The sequence below is a fragment of the Arvicanthis niloticus genome, chromosome 10 (genome assembly GCF_011762505.2).
Source record: "Arvicanthis niloticus isolate mArvNil1 chromosome 10, mArvNil1.pat.X, whole genome shotgun sequence".
Lineage (NCBI taxonomy): Eukaryota > Metazoa > Chordata > Mammalia > Rodentia > Muridae > Arvicanthis > Arvicanthis niloticus.
The window spans coordinates 32,504,811-32,513,087 of record NC_047667.1 but is presented as its reverse complement, the minus strand read 5'-3'; positions in this window follow the sequence as shown (position 1 = coordinate 32,513,087).

The window sequence follows — 8,277 nt, the reverse complement described above, 5'->3', positions numbered from 1 at the left end:
TGGAGCCATGGGTCTCTCCCTATGTTCTCCCAGGCTGGTGGTTTAAACCCTGGGAGCTCTCAACCAACCAGAGCATGGTTTATTTAAAAGTGGATGTTAAATGACCTCTTATGTAATACCTACCTAAGATTTGCCACCATACAACCCTCTCACTTTCCACCATGAGATATAATTCTAGGATTTCCAATTTATTAAATCAAAAATAAATCAAATCAATGACAGAAACATGAGGATTTTAGAAAAATACAATGAGTACCTCCTACATGCCATATTCTATATTCTATTCATGACTCTTTCACACAACATGTTATTTTAATCCATATACAACTTGATAAATATAAATGCAAGCAGGAAATATTACAGAAAGATGTGAAAAATCATATAAACATCTTGATTATGAGATTAAATATTCAATCATACTGTACTATCATTTTAAAATATCTTAATTGACTTAAGAAATGAAGTTATCAAAATTTAAAACTATTCAGCAATTGGTTAATAAAATCACAAAATAACTGAACCAAAAATGGCTTAAATAGTAAAAATGGCTTAAATGGAGAATTCTTTCCATTGTTTTAGCTTTTATGCTTGTTCTTTTTCTTTTGAGATAAGGCCTCTGGGTCTTCCAATCTGATCTTGAGCCCACAATCTTCCCACTTCAATCTCTGACTCCTGGGATTATAGGCATGAGCTGTCTCACCCAAATGTTTGCCTTTTCTATTTTCTAACACGCATCGCTAAGATAGACTGAAGAAAATTAGATGATTTATTTCTAAAAGAATCTTAGACTCTAACAATTTTATGTGTTGTGACAATCATAAATTTGGTTTAACCTCTTTGAATTGTTTGCATATCAAATATTTACACTTTGATCAACACAGATTTTCTACATATACAAATGTAATTTCTTAATATTTGCCTAGGAAATCTCCATTTCAATTTCAAGATATAATCGACAGACTTTTTTCCTGATAACTATTAAATTCTAAAATCTTTTAGATGTTAAAAAATGTGATCTAGTCTCCAACTTTACCTTTCCGAACTTGTTTTTATATTTTGTCTACTGTAGAAAGAAGCAATTCCCTACCTTTCTTCTTTCATTTTCTCTATAGTAGTTCTTAATCTGTGTGGTCTAGCAACTCTGTGTTCCCTAGTACTCTTGATAAGGGAACATGTTGCTTAATAAAAAGCAAAGGAATGTTCTTTTTGGTTTTTTTCTAATACTCTTTTTAAAAACATTAGCAGCATTCTAGATTTTTAAAGGATAGTAACATTCAGGGTCACTATATAGAGAATAGTATAGAGGTTTTGTATTGTTTGTTTGTTTGTGTTTTGTTGTTGTTGTTTCTCTAAAAGTTTAGGAATCATTTGTGTCTATGATTCTAGAAGTAAAGTTTAGAATGAATTTCTCATTTATTCTTATTGGAAAATTCCATGCATCAATAGTGAGCCTTCCCTCACTTCCACAAAATTGGGAGATAATTTTGTGTCTCCCAATTTAACAATCAGAAAAGAAAACCATACTTTAAAAAAAATACTTATCAGATGATACTCCCAATCATGAAAGCTACACTGCAACACAACATACACAGTCAGTTTGAACCACTACAGGAAAACCACACATTCACTATAAGAAACAGAGAGCAATATCTAAAGAGAGTGAGAGGTGTGGGAGAATTTTCTCTTAGAAAATTCTCTTCCTCCTCTCCAAAAGAGAGTGTTTGGTCCCCAAATCACTAGTCTTCCAACATTTATTTCCCATGCAAATAATTCTGGCTCTAGCCTTCACCTACACAAGCCCTATATAGCAATTTGAATACAATTACGTCTGATGTTTGTCTGCTTTACTTTCCAGCCACATAGTAAAGCAATTTATTTCATAGTGTTGTCAATTAATTTAAAATGAACTCCTTTTACAGCCATGTAAAAAGGTGGGGTGTTGTCGGAATGGTAATCAATTATTATATGAATAAAGAGTCACACAGACCATGTGCTTCCTTTTGTCAGATTTTCCATCCCATTTTAATGGAGGAGTATCAGAAATGAATGTTAAGTGGTAGCTACTTAAAGAATGCCATTGAAGAAAAAGGAAGTATGTTTTTATAATTGCTATTTATAGATTATATTAGAATACAGAATATATGCATAATTTCTTTTAATTATAAGTGAAAAGATACTGGGATGCTTACAAGTAAAACAAAGACTGTTTTCCTCTTTGATAATAGTGTGTATTAACTGAAGAAAGTGCTGTGTTTTCCTGTGATATTTTCATGCACACATATAAAACATATCTTGATTATATTCACCCTCCATTCTCCTCTTCTGTCTTCAACTCACTGGTCTCTTCCTCCTCTCCAAAATCTTCTGTTTTCACCAAAGATCGTAATTATTAAAAACACATTATTTTTACTTCTTTTTAAGTATGGTTGGCTGTAAACTGTGTATAATGGCACTTGCCATTAATTCTATCATTGTGATAGGAAGTGCTGAAGTTTGATGACTGCCTGAAATATGTGTGTGTGTGTGTGTGTGTGTGTGTGTGTGTGTGTGTGTGTGTGTGCACATGTGTGTGTTTATGTACATGGAGGTCACAGGTATCTAGCATGGTAAGTTGTTACTTCAACTTTTGAGAAGGGAATCCATAACTGAAATCAGCACTCTTCAGTTAGCTAGACTGACTGGAGCTGCTTCATTAGCACCACTGCATGTCTAAGAGATGCTGAGTAACGGAGCTCTAGTCCTCATACTTGTGAGGCAGGCACATTTATGAACTGGTTTATCTCCACAGCCCTGGAAATTATCATATTCAATTATTTTTTCTCATATACTTTTAAACATTTATTTCTATTTCCAAAAGTAAGGGTTTTTTTTTTTTTTAAATATTTAGTTCCCTACAAAATCACAATGACTTATTCCTTTAATTCTACTTTTCAAATATGTAGTATTTACTCTATATGTACAATCCTGAATTCAAAATCATGTGTCTTACATGAAAGTCTTGAAAAAAAGATATTAATAATTAAGAAACAGAAAGCTTCCACATTATTCATTCAAATAATTTGAGTGTATAACTTCTATGAAAATATCCTACAAACATTGGGTAAAAATAGAGTACATTAGGAAATATTTACTAAAATTTTGACTTTAAAATAATGTATCATATAAAATAAATCCATTGATTCCTTTAGAGGTTTCTTTTCTAGAAGTTGTCTCTCCAAAAGTTAAATCCTAACAGTTTAAGGCTACATATCAAAAAAATAAATCCTAACAGTTGAAGGCTACATATCAAACTCCCACAACGTTTTTAAGCAGATAAAATTCATTTATCCAAGTGTGGCTTTTGTACTACATAAGGGATTGACTTCATAACACAATGGCTCTAAAATTTGAAAACTCGTTGGGAAATCTAAAACCATATATACTTTTGAACAACATATATATTCAGTTAATGATTCATTTCTGCTTAATTTTCCATTTTTGTGAAAGTATAAATTACTTCCATTTTTTATAAATTTTAATTGAAACAAGAGTAATATTTTAGAAAATTATAAAATGAAACAATATTACTCATGTTCAGAAGATCTATCTTGCTGATCAATATCTTTCTTAAAAGATGCTAAATAGAAATACAATGTACTAATTCCCTCATTCTATGAATAATTAAAAATTATCATGAATTGTAAAACATGAGCTCATTTCTTGTCAGTGTTAAAGACTGTTACAGTATACTCAATAGTATTTAATAACTACTGTCTAACCACTCTTAAGAATTTCTTACTAAATTAACAATTTTGAGTTAAGATATAGAAGTCACAAATAATATTTTAAAAATTCTAAAAGAATACCACAAACCAAAAAAGTACATGGTTTTACTTTACTATATCTCCTCAAAGAGAAATATCACTAAAATGACTAAAGCAAAAGTAATTTCACAATATGTTTGAATATAAAATTTGAAACTCATGTTGCCACCTCTAAATATGAGATGAAAATGAAAATTATGAGTCAATTTGCAGTATATATAGTGGTTACCTAGCAAAAATTAAAAAATAAAAAAATAAACAATGAATTCAAAAGCAAAACCTGGAGAGGTACGGGGAAAAGTGTATAGAGAGAGCACAGGAAACAGAATAGAGAGCACAGGAAACAGAGAAGACAGAGCACAGGAAACAGAATAGAGAGCAGAGTAAGCTGAGTATAGAGTGTAGAAAGATGCCAGTCTTAGGAAGAAATATTGTGAATGGGGAAAAAAAAACAAGCCAAATTAAACAAATTTTGATTTCTAGATTCTGGCTCTGAATGAATGGAGGAATGATGCTAGCACTATAAAGAAAACTCTTGGTAGGGAATCAGCCTTATAGAAGCAAGATGGTGATATCACCTGGCAGGAAGAGTACTGAACTTAGTATGTGCATTTGAGCTGTTCTTTGCCCCACGCCTGCCAGGATGAGAAGGAGTAGTGTGCTGCAGGAAGTATATCCAGCTTCTGTCAGCAGTTAGAAATACATAAATGAGCTACTTTTGAGGAAAGAGGATTTCTCCTCCCAAAAAAAGTCATTGTTATATAACTGTCCTGTCTTACACTTCCCATAACAAACATCATGATAAGTTCATATATATTCAGTATTGTCTCGTTCATCATGAATTCACTTTTTAAATTGATGCATGTTGGCTTCTTTTCACTGGCTCATTCTTTTTTGTTTTTGTTTTTTCATTAAAAATGCTATATATTTAGGAGAATAAAACTACTAGCAAATTTTTAGTGATATCATTGTGAGCATTATGGGATTTTTTAACATAATTTACTTCCTCCTGAAACGTTTGTGGTCTGGGTGTATTCAAACCCTAGTTAACCATCTCCATTTGCTTTGTGGTCCTCTTTTGTCTTCTTCATTCTCCTTATTCTTCCTACTTTAGATCTCCATTCCTATTTGAATGTTGCTCTCAGGACACAGATGCTTTCTAAACACATATGTATGTTTTTACTCCCAGAACATTTTAAGTAATATAAGTTTAGAACCTTATACAACATAAAGAGAACTTTTATAAAAGTACAAGATTCTGAGCTTAAAACTAGTGTTTAGAAGTTGAAACACTTGGGAGTATATATCAATAGTAGAGTAATAGTCTGCCATGTATGAGACCATGCATTCTGTCCCCAACACTCAACAAAATAAATAAATACAAAATTTATGATGGTGACATATATTTTCAATTCCAGAAGACAGAAGGCTAAGATAAGAAAAATTTTCCACAGCCCAATATCTCTTGCATCTAATTCAAACTTCATTTTTCTTTTATTACACAGATATTTCCTTTATAGGTGTCATAGGACACTTGGTCCTGCAGCCTACAACTTAACATCACAATGCCAGATGAGCAGACATGAGGAATATATTTGTCTTGGAGGGCATTTCTGAACTAAGATGCCTAGCAGAAACTCTATTATCAAAGGAAATCTCTAAAACATCAGAACTTTATCGCAGACCTAAAATAATATATCATTACTTAGCTGCATTATAAAAGCACCCCAGGCCTCTGTGAAATGTGAAGAGTAAGTGGAAGGAAATCAGAGCCCACAGGGACAGTCAGCTTCCACACTTGTATTTAATGGTAACTTTTTAAATCTTAAAAAAAAAAAAAATGTGAAAATATTGAAAAGACTCTACTTGTAACCACACAATTTGAAAACTAAAGTTTTCTTAGCCAGATGGCATCAACATCAAGCTATTACTCAAAAACACTTTTGGTTGTGAATAACCAAAAGTGAGTTACCATCTTGCTTCCAGACCAAAACATGTATGATATTCTCTATGATCCCTTCTGTTACCAGCTACCTATCATGTGGATTCCTAAGCCTAACAAAAGCAGCCATTTTTACACAGTTCTTCAACATTGTTTGTAATGAATGACAGGTACCACTGAATTTCTCCCTCCCTCCAATATACAACATATAGTCCCACCGTAATAGTCATGCATGGCTCACAGTTCTGCTTTTCTAAAGACTTTCCTAACTAGTCCTTTCTCTGCTACTCTTAGGATGTGTTTTTTATCTTCTGTTCCTTGCCTAAGAGTATGTTTGGAGCTCAAAATGTTATCAGGTCTTCTATCTTGAACTCTTAAATAGGCATTCTATCTTCAAGATAATTACTAAGCTTTAATTGTGAAATATGCAATTATTCTTCCCATAATACAAGTCCCACTCACCTCGCCCTCACCTTTTGACCTTGCCTCCATTCTTCCTCCACAGCACTATGGAAGATTCCACTGATATTGAAATTTTACCTGTATCATTCATCAAACCATTTCAAGTATCTGTGTCTACTATCCCTTTAGTATCAGTGTTCCACTTCCCTTGCTTAAATGTTATGACCATTTTATTTCTTAGACCATAGCATGCTGACTTAGATAAAGGCTTGGCAAATGACCCCTTTCTACATTTTCATAATTGGCAATAACTAGAACTGAATTCTGTGTTTATATTAAAATCCATTCACTGGATGATAAATCTTTGGTACCATAAGGGAACTAAGATGGTTCAGAGTGTTCTTTTATTTATATATGAAAGCAGTGATTGTCTTGCTAACTACTTCATGGGAGGTGATGTTAACGAGCATTTCTTATTAAGAAGAAACCAGGTAACTGTCAGAAAAACAATTAAAAGAAGGTCACCAAATATCTATTCTGATAACTTTATTTCCTTTAGTAATTCTGTTTCTTATCAGCCTGTAAGACTCATTATTAAACCTGATCAGCCCCACGGTAGATTAGTAAGTGATAACAATTTGTGTATCATAGGTACCACTTAAAACATGATTCTCATGAGATGAATCTGTGCTTTCAGGTTCAGCCTCACAGTGTTTCTCTCCTAATTCCATGTCACTTCATTTTTTAATGCTCTAATTTATGTTAATAACTTATTTTAAAAGAATTAGAACTTAAAGAAATGATCTGAATGTAGAAAAATCATTATAGATCTTGTCTGCCAAACGTTACAACCCAATCTAGTGTAGTGTCAGAACTCAGATTACTCATGGCAATCGCTTATGTTCTCAAATTCAGAAAGAACAATACTTCAGGAAGTCAGATGAAAAGGCACACACTCTCCCCCATACCTTTTCAATCCTCACATGTTCACACAGGTCCTTGAGTTAATAAGTCATAGTAGAAAAGCATCTCCATGTGATGGAGTTTTAATCTCAGCAAACCACAGTGAGTTCTAGACACACTCTAAGAAGAAGAGTAACTTCCTGTTGTCATCATACACAAAGCAAGTAGGCTCTCTATATGCAACTCATTCATAAAAAATTAACATTTAATATTTTATATTTAACAAGGGGGAGTTAAAAATAGTACATGTGTTTTCTAAAATAAATTCTCCCAAACAAAAGTGTGGTTTCAGTCTAACAAATCATCTTCTGCAGAGGCTTCACTCAGATTTAATTGCACAGCAATTGTTAAACAATTCACCTTTATTGAGTCTCCCAAAAGTACTTAGTTTAATCTTTACTAAATTAAATTCCTGTGCTCACTAATTTTGTCTACCAGTATATTATTTAATTAAAGCATGCAGTAACAATACAAATTAAAACTTGAGATACAGTAAACTGTTCCTGTCAGGAGACAGGCACACTGGTGTACTGGCATGAGCAGACCAGCACTGACCATAAGGCATCACTACTCCTGCACAAGTAGTATTTCCTTAAGTAAGAAGAACATCAAAGTGAGGATCAATGTTAACTCTAAACTTCCTGTGTTTGTACCACATTAAGGTAGGTTCATCAACTGCAGTAAATGTACCGCATGAGTACTCCTGGCCTTGGGAAATGTTCTATATTATGGGGAACGGGGAGTACATGGAAAATCTTTATAACTCTCTGATAATTGTGCTATGAGGCTAAAAAAATTTTGCTATGAAAAATATAGCTTTTTTAAAATATTGATGAAAATCAGAGAAAGCAGAGGTCTGAATTCAAATTCTTTTAAAGAAATGTCTAGAATTTGAAATGAGCAATATGTGAAACTTTACACTTATTTGTCTACAGAAATACTGTATTTCAATGCTGAAAGGCTGAATCCTGGATAGAATGGAGTGAGCATGCTCACTTATATCATGCCTAAATTTTTCAGAGATAAATCTATGATTCCAGTACAAATATAAAAAACATCAGCAAAATTGTTTTACTTATTAATGGAGTAAAGCTATTTTAAAAGAGAATAAGAAATACTGAATGATTTATAGCCGAGTTGAAAAATGCAGTTGAAACTGGCAAATGT